General features: G+C 41.2%; 1 long non-coding RNA gene across 1 annotated transcript; it reads left to right on the top strand.

The window, feature by feature from the left end:
- Positions 1 to 229: 229 nt before the first annotated feature.
- Positions 230 to 18,026, top strand: LOC117767028. Its single transcript, XR_004614815.1, has 3 exons — positions 230 to 748; positions 5,598 to 5,607; positions 18,016 to 18,026. It is a non-coding gene; the product is annotated as an uncharacterized LOC117767028 (long non-coding RNA).
- The last annotated feature ends 511 nt before the right edge of the window (positions 18,027 to 18,537 follow it).

Below are 18,537 nucleotides of genomic sequence, written 5' to 3'. Positions count from 1 at the left end.
TAATTATAAGCTTTGTATTTGATGTTTCGAATGTTATTGTGAGTTATTGAAAACTGTGTTACTAATAGCAAGTGTCGGGAGCCACTTTTTGTTTGTGGGGGAGTGTGTGGTATGCCCCAAAATATTTGATTTATTTACTTTAATAGTAATTTTTGCAACTGTAATATACGTGATAGTCACGTGGGTGAATGTTTCATATGCATTATGGAGAGATCAGTAAATGACTCAGGTGGAACGGTTGGCACGGGAGCAGTTGCACCCCGTACTGTCTCTTTGGGGGTAACTTCCGCCCACATGCCAGATGCAGTCTGGATGATGAACTGAATGCTCCGTGTCTTTATTGCTGCTGCATTCATGCTGTATTTTACAGGTTAGTAGTGGGTGAGAGTCACCTACATTAACTCCTAAAGCTTAGCTTGATCACCACGAGTGTCATTGAGACATATTGATGTTGTTTTGATTATTTTGTTGGACTGTTAAAAACTGTGAAACTCCGCTGGACAGTGAGGCGGGAGACCCTTGCGCCACTAGGTGGGCGGTGACAACAATCGCCTGTATAGGTGTTTATTTTACCTGCGCGTAGTCTTGCAGGCAGGTCGCTATGGAATGGTGTTTACTTTACACAGTGTGTATTTCAGCGCCGACACACACACACACACGCTGTAATAAAGTCATGTATTGTTATTGTGCCTTATAAAGACCAGTTATAAGCTAATGTTCAATAGGTTTATATTGAAAATGTTTGTATGTCAAATTGTGTTGAATTTGAATAAGATGCAGTCTGGATGATGAACTGAATGCTCCGTGTCTTTATTGCTGCTGCATTCATGCTGTATTTTACAGACATACTTTGTTGCTGTGGTACCAATCCTGGGACCCGTAACACAAGCGTTCCTGTTTCTCTCTCCCAGCCATTCAGACACCCTCAAGTCACAGCTCCTTTAAGATAACATCTTTACTCCGCTCAACAAGCTCCATTCACCCAAGCTCCTGTTCCTCAATCAGCTACATTTACTACTTCCCATGAAGCTTCTAATGACTTTGTGAAAACACTTGCTGAAGCAATTACATCCAATAGGATTCCAATTCCAGAACCTTCTGTTTTCTTAGGAGACCCTCTGAAGTATAATGACTGGAGGCCGTCTTTCCAGACATTAATTGATCGCAAGAACTTGCCAACCCAAGAAAAGCTGTTCTTTTTACGCAAGTATGTGGGTGGTCCGGCCAAAAGTGCTATTGAAGGACACTTTATTGTTGGAACAGAAACCGCCTATCATGCTGCCTGCGTCATACTTGATGACAGATTTGGAAATCCTTTTGTAGTTGGCAAGTCATATCGTGACAATATACAATCATGGCATAAGATTACCACTACCAAGACAGCAAGGATCTCCGGGAATTTGTAGACTTCCTGAGCAGTGTTGAATCAGCCATGCCTTATGTTCAAGGATTACAAGCTCTAAATGACTGCTTTGAGAATCAAAAGATAGCAGCTAAATTGCCAGATTGGTTGAGTTTATGTTGGAACAGAGCAGTTACAAAGTTCCTAGATGAATGCAAAAGATTCCCTGATTTCAGATACTTTGTCAAATTTCTCAACAAAGAAGCCAGAATTGCATGCAACCCCATCACTTCACTGCAATCAATAAAGCAAACAGAACAAGAAAGATCTAGGCAAACTGATCAAGATCATTTTAAGTTTCAATGAAACCGCAACTCAAGTGCCAAGACATTCACCACTAATTGTAGTGAGAAGACTAGCTTCATGTGTGCCTTTTGTAAGAAGCAGGGCCACACTCTTCATAAATGTCGCAAGATTATGGAAAGACCAGTTGTAGAAAGAGTGAAGTTTGTACAGTTGTAAAGGTTGTGCTTTGGCTGCCTTAAGACCGGCCATAGCTCCAAAGGCTGCACCTCCAGAAGTGTATGTGATAAATGTGAAAGATGTCATCCAACATGCCTACATCAAGATAGGGAGAAAAAAGACAAAGAACAAAGATTTAGAACTAATCAAGAGCAGTCAAAGGTAAAGCAAGTATCTGTAGAAAGAATGTATGAATCACAGAATTTGCAAGACTCCAAGCAAGTGACTTCCAAAAGAGTTGTTCAAGAAAGGAGCAACACTGATACCTCACAAATCCTTCCAGTATATGTTTCAACAATGATCCACTCGGATTTGTCGCTCCTTTTATTTTAGTGGGAAAAAGGATCCTACAAAGGATGTGTCAAGACAAGATAGGCTGGGATGAACCACTCCCTGATGACCTCAGGCCGATTTAGGAAGCTTGGCTTCGAGATCTCCATAACTTGTCTTTGGTCAAGCTACCTCGTTGTTATGCGTCAGCGACATCCCAAGATGTTCAGCAATATGAGCTACACCACTTTTCTGATGCAAGCTTCTCCTGCTATGGAGGTGTATGTTCATACCTCAGAGCAGTGACCAAGTCTGGAGAGGTCTAATGCATGCTTGTTATGGGTAAAGCGTAAAGAGTTGCCACAATGAAGATGACAACAATTCCAAGACTGGAGCTCTCAGCTGCAGTTGTGGCCACAAGAACTGGAGATCTACTCAAAAGAGAACTAAAGTTGGATGGCATCTGTGAATACTATTGGACCGACCCCAAGGTTGTTCTTGGTTACGTTACCAATGATGCAAGGCGGTACTATGTTTTTGTAGCTAACCGGATCAGCAGATCAGGTCAAGCAATGAGCCTAGTCAATGGAGATATGTTGCCTCAGAACAGAACCTAGCTGACCATGCCTCTCGCGGACTCAACGCGAGGCAACTTGAAGAGTTGAACTGGTTTACTGGGTCAAGTTTCCTATGGCAAAAAGAACTTCTGAAAGAAGAAGACATTTAGGTGGAAGAGGTTGATGATGGAGACCCGGAGCTCAAAGAAGACCAGGTTCACACCACTGAGGCAAAGGAGGAGAGGTCTCTCTCAGATCGCCTGCAGAAATTCTCGGATTGGAAGAGGTTAGTGAAAGCCATAGTGGGACTCAAATGTTGTGCAAAGGGTCTGAAAGATTGATCTATTGAATCCACAACATTTGAAGAAAGAAAGGATGCTGAACAATTCATAAATTGTGTAGTCCAAGAAGAAGTGTTCAGTGATGAAATCAAGTATCTAAAGCAAGGAAAGGAGGTTAATTCAAACCAGTTTACCAAGTTGTACAAGTTAAGTCCGTTTGTTGATGACCATGATATCCTACAGGTGGGAGGAAGATTGACAGAAGCGGCACTCCATTCCCATGTCAAACACCCTGCCATCCTTCCAAAGGGGCATCATGTATCTCGTCTACTCATAAAGCACATCCATGAAAGGGTGCAACATCAAGGTCGTGGCATGACGTAGGAAACTACCACTCCATTTACATACAGTGGTATGGATTGTTTCGGACCATTTTATGTTCAGGATGGAAGGAAAGAGCTGAAGAGATACAGGCTTCTGATTACCTGCATGTGTTCAAGGGCTGTCCACATAGAAGTACTAGATGACCTTAGTACTGACGCCTTTCTCAAACGCACTGCATTGCTTTATTTCTATACGTGGCAATGTAAGTCAACTCCGTTGTGACCAAGGTACCAACTTTACCAGTGCAAAAAAAGAGTTCCTGGAATTGATGAAGGGAATGGAACAAGAACATGATAAAAACGTTGGGCTGTAGCTGTGTCATAAACCCGCCAGCTTCAAGTCACATGGTAGGTGTCTGGGAGAGACAGATTCGGACTGTGAGGAGTGTCCTGACATCTATCCTAGACCAGTCTGCCAGAAGACTAAATAGCTCCTCATTAAATACATTCATGTACAAAGCAATGGCGATTGTGAATAGTCGACCATTAACCTCGGAAGACATCAATGATGGGACAAGTACCATTAACGCTGAATCATATCAGGGACAGAGCAAGTGAGCTCGGGCAAACAGCCCGGAGGCTGGTCAGGAACAGATGCAGGGGTCTCAGGAGAGGATAACTGCTGCTGATGCAGCTGTCCAGACACAGGGGGCTCGGGAGAATATAGCGGCTGCTGCTTCAGCTGTCTAGACACAGGAAGGGGCGTCGGCCTGAGCCCTGTGCGTGGGACCGGAACTGGAGCGGAGCCAGCCGGGACCCCGACCGTGGGGCAGAAACAGGAACTGGAGCTGAGCCAGCCATAACCCCGGGCGTGGAGCAGGAACTGGAGAGGAGCCAGCCGGGACCCCTGGCGCAGGACAGTAACTGGAGAGGCGCCAGCCAGGACCCCCTGGCGTGGGACAGGAACTGGATAGGCGCCTGCCGGGACCCTCACTTGTGGGGCAGGAACAGGAGCAGCATCTGCCGGGGGCTGCAGGCTGGAGGTGGCTGCGGCCCAGCCAGGACTGGAGGTGGCTGCCTCTGAGCAGGCTGTAGAGGAGATGGGTGGAGGCTGTCTGGAAAACACCTTCTCCGACATCTGCTATGCACAGCAGAGCTTTAACGGAGGCTGTGGGGTCCCCCAAAAGCCAGACGGGTGCCGAGATATCGGTTAGCAGACAGGGCTGGACAGGTGACAGGCTTGTCCTGCACCTCCACAAGGTGCGGGACAAAATGGCAGACCCAGGGTCTGTCCTTCAACCATGCCTGTAGTAAAGAAATCCTTTCAAAGAGCACTGCTTGCTGCTGGGTGCCTGAGGTGCTCAGCATGTCCACCATTGATTCTAAATCAAAAACCTTTTGTATAAAAAAGGCGAAGCTCTGCTGGGTCCATAACTGGTCAGTACGTCCTTTCCCGGTTTAAGTTTAAGCAGGTGGACCCAAGGTGCTGAGAACAAAAACTGTAACATAAAGTGTCCTTTAATTAGGCAAGCTGAAAACAATCCAAAAACAAAGAAAACCACAGAAATCCAAAGTATACTGAACTCAAAAAGGGTTACACTGCCAAAAACAAGATAAACACCAGGAACTCACTTTGAGAGGGAAAATGGAGGAGAAACCACGATGGGGAGGTGAGAAAACCATACACAACGACGACAAACCGACAAAGGGAAGCAAAGAGGCTTATATACACAGGGAAGGCAGGGGTAATTGAAGACAGGTGAAACACATGAGGAACAGGTGCAGACAATCACAAGGGCGGAAAAGAGTACAAAGACCGGAAGTCAAGGTGGAAAACATACAAGGAGCAGAAACTACAAAATATAACAGGAAACAGAACACAGGGAGAAAAATGTGAATCCAAACACAGGGAAAGATACAAAACACAAGGAGTCCATGATCAAAATAGAAACACTTCATAAAAAGAGGCAAATATTTCAAAGACATGACACCACACCAGATTTTACCATCATATGTCAGCATCTTGAAGTAGGCATCATGGCTGACTGCACTATCTCCCCACCATTCACCATGGCGATGGAGGTAATTATCAGAGCTTCAAAATGGAGTACTAAGGTCATCTAGTACTTCTATGTGGACAGCCCTTGAACACATGCAGGTAAACAGAAGCCTGCATCTCTTCAGCTCTTTCCTTCCATCCTGAACATAAAATGGTTCGAAACAATCCATACCACTGTATGTAAATGGCCTGTTAGTTTCCTATGTCATGCCACGACCTTGATGTTGCACCCTTTTGTGGAAGTGCTTTATGAGTACATGAGATACATAATGCCCCTTTGGAAGGATGGTGGGGTGTTTGACATGGGAATGGAGTGCCGCTTGTGTCAAAGTGATGAGCAACAAAAGTCAGGGGTCAGATTAACACAAATCAGGGCCTACATGGACCACATGACAACCCTGACACAACAGCAACATGCATCAGACGGTTGATATGAAAGAAAACATCACATGGGCCAGAATGAGGATCAATCCATCAAAATCAAGAAGCATCTCAATAAGCAAAGATAAGGGATCAGACCATAGGTTTTACATTAATGGAGAACCCATTCCAACAGTGTCTGAGAAACCTATAAAAAACCTTGGACGATGCTATGATGCAAGCCTCAAAGACTGCAAGCAGAGAGGGCCTCCTCCAATGACCAGGAGTCGTCAGTTGGAGCAAGCCCAAGACTGGGAGATGTTGGTGGGCCAGCGGCTTACAGTCCCATCACATATTGTCACCACCACCCAGACACTAGACCTGATACTCTGGTACAACACCCTGTGGGGGAGTAGGCCACATGGCTTTCATAGTATTGCCATACAAGGCAGTTGCCAGTCAGATTTATCTTTAGCCTCAGCTTACCCTCAGGTTCTGCCTGTTCGTTGATTACAAGACTTGATGACACTTGATGACGCTAAGGTGCACAACAGAAGTTATGTCAGATATGTCAACATTTGCTGTTGGCCGCTTACACATGCTCACATCTAATGGTAGTTAGTAAATTAATTTGTGCAGAAGATCTTTAAACGTACAAGGGATATTTACCAGCTTGTCCTATATTCTAAAAAATTGTAGGTTTGAAAAGATCCATCAAGTTAGCAGGTTAATATCATAGCTTTGTGGCACAGGCCTCTGTTATTAGTTTTTTGGGCTGAAAATACTGATTTAAATTACATGAAATATAGGAATATAAAATAGAACTCCAAAATCGTTTGGGTCATATATATATCTTGGCTCTCTGCCCTTTCTAATCTTGCCTCTTCTTCCTAAATAAAAGTTATCAAATAAGCCTTATATGGTGCACCTTGACTGAAATGTTTCCTATTTAATATCCCTATTGATTTCCATAAAATTATGATAAGATTGTCTGCATCACAAATGACTCTATACTGAAAACCCTTTTGACTCGCCTTAGCAGTAGAGGTCTCTCCCCTCTTATTATCCCTGTACAAGGGACTCTCTGCTGTTAGTTAGCTGGAGTTACCTAATGACGACTACTCTGGGTCAGTCTGCTGTCCCAGATTCGTTCTGTGCAGCAGGCTCACCGTATTCCAGAATACCAATAAAACTCACAACACTACAGCAAACCTTGAGACTGGACTCTGGTTGAATATTTATTCAACAATGGACAAATGTGTATATCTTCAATGATGATAAGTCTATAACTGTGGTAGAAGAGGTCTAGTCATCTTACAATTAACATATTTCAAAATAGTGCACTGTAACAATATAAGCTTTTGGCCTTATGAAAGACATTAGAGAGAATGAAGCTGTAATGGCTTTGTCTTTTGAGTGTTTTCAGTTTCATTATTATCTAGTGTTTTATGTATATCCTTGTGTTTATGTTTGTATATGAGTTGTTTCGGTGTCTCATGTTTTCCCACTCCCTGTGTTCTGTTTCCTGTTTTATTTTGTAGTTTCTGCTCCTAGTGTGTTTATTCTTTCTTCACTTCCTGTCTTTGTGATTGTCTGCACCAGTCCTCATGTGTTCCACCTGTGTTCAATTGCCCCTGCCTTCCCTGTGTGTATATAAGTCTCTGTGCTTCTCGTTGTCATAATGCCTCGTCTCCTGTGCTCGCGTCCTCTGTATCCTCTCTGTTGTAGTAAGTTCCTGGTGTTTTCCCCTGTGCTCTTAGTTGTTTTTCAGTTTAGACTTTTTTGAGATTCCTCTGTTTGTTTGTTTTTTCTCTGTTGGACATTTTCCTATTAAAAGGACACCTTTTGTTTAAAACTCTGCTTCTGGGTCCACCTGCTTAACCCAACCCTGCCAGAAGCAAGTGGTAGTACAGGAGCAGAGAAAGAGGTTTAGCAGGGGTTGTGAGTAAAAAAAGTGGGAGCTAGAACATGAGCTTCCTTCTCTAATTCCACACACCATTAAATTGTAATTTCAATGCTTGATACATTTATGCATTTAAATCTTAAAGCCAATTACTGTCCCACCCTCACAGGCAGGATGTGGATAATATGCATGAAATATACAGGCTCCTCCACACAACACCACACCAGGTTTTAGTGAAAGAAAGAATTTACAGCTGTAAAGATGTTCTTGTGTGCGGAAACATTTATCCTGTGAGTTCAAAAGATTCACGTATAAATGACTACACATAACTGTTATTAACTGTAAAACTGTTATGTTCTGTAAATGTTACCATACATACTTTGTTTAAACATTGTTACCCATGGAAATTAAACATTTTTCAGATGCAATAAACCTTAATAACTGCACAATCTTGAATGTCACCAGATTATGAGTAAGTGGGTATTCCTGAGGTTCAATCGGCAACATAACCATCACCCCCATATTGCTTCAGTTGGTTAGCTGTTTTGCTGGGCAGAAACAAAGAAGGAACAGTTTGAAATGAAGTTTTATGCTCCAAAACATTGGAGCTTTACATTTGGAGTCTAGGGGGATGTGACAGTCATAAAGGATGAGAGAACACATCCCATTGCAGGTGAAGTTATAATGTCAGGTATGTCCTATTATGGTCCCCTGAACAGTGGCCTATACACCCTGAGGTAATGTTGGACTGGTGGAATTTCTCTAAATGATTATGATCATAAGCCTAAAGCAGGAATTAGTAACATGTCAGCTTCAGAACAGTACATAAAGTGTTTATTCATATTTCTATAGGTACTTTTGATATCTTCAAATTATTAGATCTAATGAGATTCTGGAAAAATGCTTGGATGGTGTGTGTTTGCGTGTGTGCATGTGGGAGAGAGATAGAGTGAGTGTGCTCTCAGTTCATGTCACACAATCCATCACTGGCAACTCTTCTTGCAGGTGGATCAGTGCAGGTTACGGTTACGTTCCCTAAGCATTGTGGGAGCTTGATGTATGTGCTGTCGACTGGCAGTTAATGAAACAGCAGCTACAGCAGCCAGCCTCCTCACTGCTTCTCCCTCCCTACCCACCTGCTATCTCCACCTCCATTTGTACACTTGCCTGTAATTTACAACCAAACAGAAAAGGCCTTTGTTTTTTCCGTTTTGCATGTTCAGCGGACCTAATCTGTACTGACTCAAGGACAGTCCATTATTTTGGTTTTGCTAACTATTGAATTTAAATTTTATCTGGTCAACACTGTCTATTTCTGCAGTAAAAACTGGTAGAGTTCAACAGCTGTAGGGGTAATAATCTTTAGTCACATGGTGAAAAAGTACATACATACTGATCATGAAAGTGGTATCAAACTTCTCATCTACTGGACATAAACACATTTGTGACACATGAAACTGACTTCACATTATTATTGATATTAGGCCTTACACTAACTAACACTAAACATGAAGTGATAAACACTAACAATAATATCCTGCTAAAGTTCACAATCGATCAAATTTAATTTGGTTAGGCTATTTTCACAAATCACAATTTACCTCATAGGGTTTAACAAGGTGCAACATCCTCTGCCATTAACAGTCAGGAAGAGCAAGGAAAAACACCAAAAGCACAACTGCAGTGCTGATCTAACCACTGAAATGCATGACCGTTGACCACTGAAAATGAATCGTTTAATCTTTGAGTTCAAGTGAAAACTGATGCAAAATTTTTTCAGGTCATCCATGAGTGCAAGTAAATTGTGCAAGATGTAATGAAATTACTAATGGGCATTTTGGATTTATTGTGTTCACAACAATGAGAGGTTGACCTTGACCTTTTAGCAGTTGACCACCAAATTCAAATCAATTAATCTCTGATTTAGAGTGAATGTTTGAAGACATTTCCTCAAGCTAATCCTAAAATTGACCTTTGATCAATCATAATTCATTGGGGTTGAGTATCTTGCACGGGGACACTTGTAGTATGTTTGTAAGTCTGTTCACATTGATTTACACATTTATTTTGTAAGAAATAAAAAATAAAAATTGGCAAATTTTTTTTATTTCCACTGAGTTTAACATGACTCCATGAGATGCCCATCTCAACCAATATACACAAACACATTAAATGTTACGAGGGTTGTAAGAAACACAATCTTAGAGCTAGCAAGTTGCATTTTAAGCACCTTTGTTCCTCTACCAAACACATCAGTGATGGAGAAAGACATGGCCAAATGCGTTGTCCTCTATGCTTGTGGATGTTTGCTTCGAAAGTGGTATTGCACTGTGCTTATACTGCTGCTATATTTGAATACTTCATGGTATATTTAACAAGTAACATTGGGGTCACTTGTCCAACCAAGAACTCCTTTTGCTTGAATTTTTTCTGACTACGTACAGAAATGACTTTGCACTGTGGTTGGTTGGTTGACATGTAAATAATTTTTCGGTCCACAGACGTTTTTTCTTTTACAGTGTGGCAAACTTTTGAAATCATCCATCTATCCATTATCTACACCGCTTATCCTTGGAGGGTCATGGGAGTTGCTGACATTGGGTGAGAGGCAGGGTACGCCCTGGATAGGTTGCCAGTCCATCACAGGGCCAACATACAGAGACAAATACCTTTCACTCTCACATTTACTCTTACGGACAATTTAGAGTCTCAAGAGGAACAGTTAATTCTGAACATCCCTAATAAGGACACACTGTAATGCCAGGAGTAAATGGCTTCAGGGAATGTACAAGTGTGCTGAGATCTTCAAGGCAAGTACAGAGCTTTTTCTCATCACTGCTAATGTGGAGGTCAGTACCTCCTTTGACTAGAGCTGCTTCCATACTGTGCTGTGTCCTGAATGGAATTTTTCAAACGCGGAGAAAACCATGCAGCTTTTAAAAAACATTTTTTCCTGAAATATTACTCAGAAAAGGCAGATTGGAGAATAATATGTTATAAATAAAAGATTAACCAAATGTGAAGCACTTGCTTTAAGTTACAATGTGTAGAATTTAGTGACACAAAGTGGTGAAGTTGCATGTTTCAGCTGAACACCCCTCACCTCACCCTCCCCTTCCAAACATGAAAGAGAACCTGTGGTAACCTTCAGTTTTCATAAAAACTCAAAGGGTGTTTAGTTTGTCCAGTCTTGGCTACTACAAGAAACATGGCGGCCTCCATAGAGAGGACCCACCCCCGATGTAAATATAAAGTATTTCAATATAAAAGGCCCATTCTAGGGTTAATGAAACAACAATTTGTATAATTTAGATGAAACACACTCATAGATCCCTTTCACCTAAATCTTACACACTGGACCTTTTAAGGTGGCCTTAAAAACTATGGGCAACAGCCATATGAACAGCAAGGGATTAATATTGTTAAAACTTCTAATGAAGAAAGTTAAAAACTAATTTTTAAATAGTTTTGGAAATGGGATCAGGAGCACAGATAGAGGATTGTGACTTAGCCACAACTCTCTTTATCATTGCCAAGTCCAATTATGTAAAGAGGTGCATGGAACATTTGAACTTTGGTACAGTACATTATGGTACATTGTTCAGACTTTTCTGAATAATATTTGCTGTGATATCTGCAGACATTTTTCGAAAATAGGCAGAAAATTGACTGCGCTTTGTGGTGCTTAAAAAGTTTGGCTGAACAATTGAGGAGAACATTAGGAACCAATTTGACTTGACTCAACTCAGGATGTGATAGAACTGGGCAGAACGAATGAACTTTGAGGAATTGTCTGAAAGAGGAGCACATAGGGGGTAGATGAAGAACAAGAAGTTTGAGGATGATTTTTCCTGCAGCTAGTTAAGATGTATGCCATCATTTCTAAATTACTATCTGTATTCCAATAAGAAACTGACATTGCCGATGAGGATGATGAATGCAAATAAGTGAACTTAACCATCCCTATTACCCAACTTCTCTAACTATGGACTTTCCTTTAGTATTACTAAAATAATCCTAATTAAAAATTCTACCCCAACCACAGCATTCATTCCTGGTACTGTATAAGTGATGAGCAATAAGACAAGGAACTCCGACAGAGAAAATCCCTCAGGCTGCTTCTTATTCTAGTGGTGGTGTGTTGGGGGGAGTGGGTGAATTTTTGTGCTTGAGACATTCATCAAGCTACTCAGGGGGAAAACACTGGAGTGACAGACAAATATATTACAGTGTTATAGACATGCATAAGCAGGCAGGGCACCTATTTTAGACAAGCCAATGCTGTTGCTGTTCAGGAGATCCATGGTATTTCTAGAGCAGGGGTAGTCAACTCAGTGCCCGTGGGCACCTGGTCGCCCGCAGGGACCCCGCGAGTCGCCCGCAAGGCATGCTCTAAATTAAAAAAAGAAAAAAAAAAAAAATTTAAAAATGAAGGAAAAACTGAAATTTGAAATAAAAAAAAAGTCAAACCACCATCTCACTCTATGCTGAGACAAGCTAGCGGGAGCAGCAACGATGGCGAGCTAGATGTGTTTTTTACTGACCAAACTAAAGAAAACATGGCAGAAAAGCGAAAGAAAACATACTATTTTCATAATGATTGGGAGGAAGAGTTCTTTTTTACGACAGTGAAAGAAAAATGTGTGTGTCTCATTTGCGGGGCAACTGTTGCGACGGCAAAGCGGCACAATGTGGAGAGACACTTAAGTACGTGTCACAAAAGCTTCCATGCTAACTACCCACCTGGCAGCGCACTACGGACAGAAAAAGCCCGTGACTTAAAGGCAGCTTTGGGCAAACGACAGTCTTTTTTCACGAGGCCGGTGATACAATCACAAAAAGCAACTGAAGCTTCGTTTAGAGCTGCATATTGTTTGATAAAGAACAAGAAAGCCTTTTCGGACGGGGAGGTCTTGAAAGAAGCAATGATGATAGTTGCAAACACTGTGTTCAAAGACGAGAAGAATGGTCCCGATGCCATCTCCGCTCTCTCCGATGTCCAACTGGGGGCAAGTACCATGATTAGAAGAGTGTCGGCTATGTCCGAAAACTTGACGGAGCAACTGGACCGGGATCTGGTTACGTGCAGGTGGTTTAGCATCCAGTGCGACGAGTCCGTGGACAACACCAGTACAGCTCAGCTGATGATGTTTATCCGAATGGTGTTTGATGATTTATCCACAAAAGAAGAAGTCCTGACACTTCTGCCCCTGAAGACAACAACGAGGGGAATTGACATCTACAACGCGGTGAAGAGGTTCTTCGTGGAGAAAAAGGTACCATTAGAAAAGCTGGTGTCGGTGACAACAGACGGGGCTCCCGCCATGACGGGCCGGCATGCAGGCTTCATTGCGCAATGCAAAGGTGACCCAGACTTCCCAACATTACCACTGCATCATTCACCAGCAGGCGCTATGTGCAAAAGTAACCGGCTTTGATCATGTGATGACTCCTGTCGTGAAGATCATAAATGGCATCTGCTCCAAAGCCAAACAACACAGGACATTCAAGGTGCTATTGGAGGAGCTGTCAGCTGAATATGGTGGCCTGTTACTACACACAGAAATCCGATGGCTCAGCAGGGGACGAATTTTGCAGCGTTTTTTGTCACTTTTGGGCGAAATCAAACAGTTCATGCAATCGAAAGGGGAAGACGCCTCGCTGCTCGAGGACACTGAGTGGATAATTGACCTTGCATTTTTAACGGACATCACTGGGAAACTGAACCATTTGAACTGTGAGCTGCAAGGCAAGGGTAAGACTGTCGCTGACATGATAAGTGCTGTAAACGCATTTAGAGCTAAGATGAACCTTTTCTCTGTGCATTTACAGAGAAAAAAAAAGTGCTGCACTTTCCCTCCATACAGTCAGTGTTGAATGACAATGCTTCTGCATCTGTGGCTTTTGACAAAGCTGTAGAAAAGTACTCTCAAGTCATAAACAGACTAGGGCAAGAGTTTGAGAACAGGTTTTGTGACTTTGATCAACTTGAGCCATGTGTGTCATTCATTTCAAATCCTTTCATGCAAGTGGACATGACATGCATTGCTGAGCAACTAAGTGCTATGTTCAACTTGGATGCTGGACAGGTGGAGATTGAAATCATAACGTTGCAAAATGACCTCCACCTCAAAACCCATCAGTCTGCTCCAAACCTTTGGTGCCTTGTGGACACAGAAAAGTACAAAGGTGTATGCACAGCAGCTATGAAAGTTGCCTGCCTTTTTGGTTCAACCTATCTCTGTGAATCAGCCTTTTCTAACATGAACTTCATCAAGAACAAACACAGAACACGCCTTACTGATGCACATCTACAAGACTCACTCAGAGTTGCAGTGTCAAATTATACACCAGATTACCGTACATTGGTGAACAGGATGCAATGCCAGGCTTCTCAAGACAAAGAAAGAGATAACGTGTTTTCATTGAAATGACAACATTAAACTCAAATATTGCACAAAAATGTGAAAAATAATTTGTTCAAAAAGTGTAACAGATGTTATGATTTGTTAAAAATGCTACAGATTTGGTGATTAGTACTAATGTAATAGGATTCATTTAAAAATGTGAAAGAGTTGATTTAAAAAAATATATATATATGTTATAAAAAAAATATAACCGGTGTTATTTTGAACAAAATGCTACAAATGTGCTTATTCATACAAAACTGCCAAGAAAGATATTTACAAAAATATCAGAGATGTGATACCTCTGACTTTTAAATGTTGAAACAGATTAACAGAAATAAATGTTGCATGTTTTAAAGGGGACATAGCATGCAAATTCCACTTTGTTAGTGCTTCTACAGGTTAATGTGGGTATCTGGCATGTCTACCAACCCCAAAACTCTGGGAAAAAACACTCGCGCGTTTTGTTATGGTTCCTCTAAGTCAGAAACGTCATGCTTGAGTGACTCGATTGAGCTTCCTGGGTTTTGTGTCGTAACAAGGTACTGGAAGTCTCCCTACATGGTCTTGGCCCACCCCCCACCTCACCCCCATCCCCCCGGGGGGGATGGGGGTGAGGTGGTGAGGTGGTAAAATGGGCATGCTATGTCCCCTTTAATATATCTGTTTGCTACCATCATTGTTGTGGAAATCATTGTTAATAATTATTGTGAGGAATAATTAACATTTACGTGATCAGACAGTCTCTTCACATATATTATTATTATTATTAAAAGGTGATCTGTGCAACTTTGTTATTCAGGAAGTTTGTATCAAACAAGTAGTCCTTCGTACTACTCAGTACCTTTGAAGTAGCTCTCAGTTTCAAAAAGGTTGGTGACCCCTGTTCTAGAGAGTCTGTCTCCCTCCCTCTCTGTGGGGATGGGGATCACTTTGGTATCTTGGTAATTTAGTCTGTGTAGGTATGGTAATATAAACCACTGCATGTAGTTTTGCATTTTGTGTTTCAATGTAATTAAGACCACAATTAGGCCATGAGCTTCAGTAACCAGTCAGTGACCAATATGCATTCAGACCTGGTAGGAATTAAAAATGGTTCCTTTGCCATAAAGACGTATCCTTTTACATTGCAAGGCAGTATGAATTTCCTACAATGTGCACAACAAAAAGTGCAGTTAAAGGGGTTTAAGAGTCACTATTTTTGTGTTGAATTTGTTTTTGTACATTATTGTCTAGAATTAAAAAACAATAAGTGACGTAAGTAAAGGAAATAGTTGAAAGTTGTTAATGTTGATATAGAGAGACAATTGGTCGACAAAACATCACAGTTTATTACAGTACACCAGCTTGTTTCGTGTTTCCAACTCTCAATCATCGTTGATGATTGTTTATAATGGTCTTGGTTTTGTCTATGTCCAGTACAAATATAGATCCACAACATTGGCAGCCAAGCTCCAACTTAGAAATATTAAGTAATTGTAGTGTTATGATGAAATTGCACTATGAAAAAGGGGCACCACCTCCTATGGGACCAAATTTATATACAATTAATTAAACGGTCTCAGATCACGAAGTCATGAATCATTGATTCGACAGATCTCTGTTCTCTATTTAATAGAGACATAAACACTGACTAGTGTGAAGTTTAAGGTATTTAGCCTCTGTGGGCCTTTACCTATGTTAAGAATCGTTATGTTGTCTTAAAGACATTAAGGCCTGAATGCCCATAACATTTTACATCTAAATTCAGACAAAACTGAAGTCAATATACTTGGCCCTTAACACCTCAGGGAAACATTATCTGACCACAAAGTTACCTTGTATGGCTTTGGCTTGGGCCCCAGTTCTACTAATAGGAACCTTGGATTTTTGTTTGACCAGGTCTTCCACTTTGAAAACATCCTTTCTAAAAAGGATGCTAAGAAACTATTCACAGGGACAGCAGTCACATTCAAAGGGACGAGAGGTCAATTTGAAGACATTCCCTCAAGCTATCTTAAGATATCATGTTCAAGAAAATCATAAACATACGTTATCAATACTAATAACACACCAGAGACAGACTCTAAAATATATCTGGGAGGTCGACATAAAGAAGAATTTTACTGATACAGAATGGAAAATGATTTTACATAACTCAAAAATAATATCACACAAAGTCATAATTAGACTAGCATTATTTTTAAAATAATTAACAGAGTACATATATATAACCCAAGGCTGCATAGCTTAAATATAGACCGATTTACTGGAGATTAGAGAAGGATGATGGTATATTTATTCACTTCTTGAGGGAATGTCCCAAAGTACAGACTTTATGGTGCACTAGTCGTGAAAATATAAGACAGATCATAGGCTGAGATAGTCCCTGTAATACTTACATTTATGAGTACTTACCTACAGTGGTGTTGTGCAATAATGCATTAAACGTGACACCATAAAATGGTGTGCCTTTCGGCATTCAATAAATTTGGTTATCAAAATAAATGATTGAATATTAATATTAAAAAAAAATATATATATATATATATATACAGTCTTTGCTTAGCCTAGTATAATTATTAAGCCCAGTTGTGTTACCCGTCCGTGGAAAGGGGAAAAAGAGTTGCGATGCTGTTCGAAGTTCTGTGAAGTCGTCTTGCTGGTTTTGTGGCTCCTGCCTTTGTGGTTCTATTGAGCGGTACAGCGGTTTTGCTGTTCGTTGTCAGACAGGACCTTGTGTCGCTGCCTGGAGGTTGGTAGAGCTTGGATTGCAAGGAGGTTTCCTTGGTGAGATGAGCTGGAAGCTGCAACTCTCCTCCATGAAGTTGCAGGGAAAGAGCGGTGTGCTCCTCTTGAAGAGGTGGATGGAAAAAGGCTGGACAGCCTTCTCCCCTCGGAGGGATTATAGAAAAGAGATAGAAGAGAGGGGGAACAGGCCTTATATTGGCCTGGTGACCTCACAGGTCATGGGGCCCAGAGTGACCAATAGGAGTTGACCCTTGTGTCTCTGGTGGGTTTTCACACCTCTGTGTGACATTGAGGCACCCTGGGAGACTGAGTTCCTTTGCTCTGGTTTTCTCCAGAACAAAGGACATGCAGCTTCAGGCTTTTGACTACCCATGTAGGCCGAACTGTTTTTCACAAAAGCCATGTCCCAACAGTGGTCACCATGTAGATTTGCTTCCTCGACGTGTAAAGCATTCTGGAATTTTCGTCTACCCCTTATTTAGGGGGTTTGAAGTGCTAGATTGACACTACCCCTACATCACATAGAGAAATGGGACAACACTACACCTTCACGGCCACGCACAAAATAAAGGGGTAGGGGCAAGTGGTGAATTGGGACAGGCCCCTAGTTAACATGTCCTCTCCGATCCTTCCCCTCTATTGCGGCAAGTCTTAGAGACGGTCCTCAAGATGGCACTAGTCCTGAAGAATGATCAGGTAATTTTTTTCTCTTAGCGCTCTTCTAAGCCCTTGCTTTGAATATGTGCTTGTGTGTGTGCACGTGTGTGTATGTTTGTGCCAGGTGGCTTTTAAGTGTAGCACTTTGTGTTACATTTTGTTTGCATGAAAAGTGCTAAATAAATTAAGTCTGATTGATTGATTATCAGTAGCATTAACACTGTAAAATACAACATTGGCAAACACCTGGCCAAGATGTCACAATGGATTTTGCCACAATTTAATTGCATTATAAAAAATAAAACTTTAAAAATTATTTGCGTCAACTAACTTTTTGAAGTTTCTTGTCTAAAGTTGGCCTCAATACACAATGTAAGTTGGCCAAACAAATAAGGTCGGAACCGGCTTTCCAAGCAGTTTTGCAGGGATTTGCGACCACATGTCATCTTACTTCCATTTTGAGTGATCCTGAAGGTGTTTAGTTTGGATCTACTGTAGAGATTCTGTTTTTGCATTAAGTAGACTACATTACAACTTCATTAGGGAGATTAACTTGTAATGTTTTGGAAGTTGATATTATGTTTTTGAGATTTTACAAGATCAGTTGAATATGTGACCAGAAGGATAGACTTTGTAGAGTGTGTGGTTCACAGCTCACATCAGGTGAAGAGACGCTAACTCAATAAAGTACGATTATTTAAGTTTTGTATCAAGCCACCTGTTAAATGAACATGAAGAAAAGTGATATTTTCAGATGTTTTACACAAGGTCAAGCTAAAAAGGAGTTTTTATGAAGAAGCTAAAACAGTCCTGTCTCGTTGGCCATAAGACGGTAGGTTTATATGCAAAGTAGTTTAAAATTATAATACAGACTTGCCTATGTATAGCCTACGGTCTACCTCGATAAAACTATTGCAGTGTAATACAACAGGCCTGCAATAAATCCTCTAAATAAGGATCTTAATGTTCAGTTTTATTCAAGTTATTGAAGAGTGGTCTATCCCATTTATACAAATTAAGGTTGACAAAATATTAGGAACACCTCTCAGTATAACTCTACTATCATAGCTGGCAGTAAACCTGCACCATTAATCAGCCCCTCCAAAATTACAATTATAACCTTGTA

Source organism: Hippoglossus hippoglossus, chromosome 8 (assembly GCF_009819705.1).
Source record: "Hippoglossus hippoglossus isolate fHipHip1 chromosome 8, fHipHip1.pri, whole genome shotgun sequence".
NCBI classification, from domain to species: Eukaryota; Metazoa; Chordata; class Actinopteri; order Pleuronectiformes; family Pleuronectidae; genus Hippoglossus; species Hippoglossus hippoglossus.
This window is presented reverse-complemented; position numbering and strand designations above follow the sequence as displayed.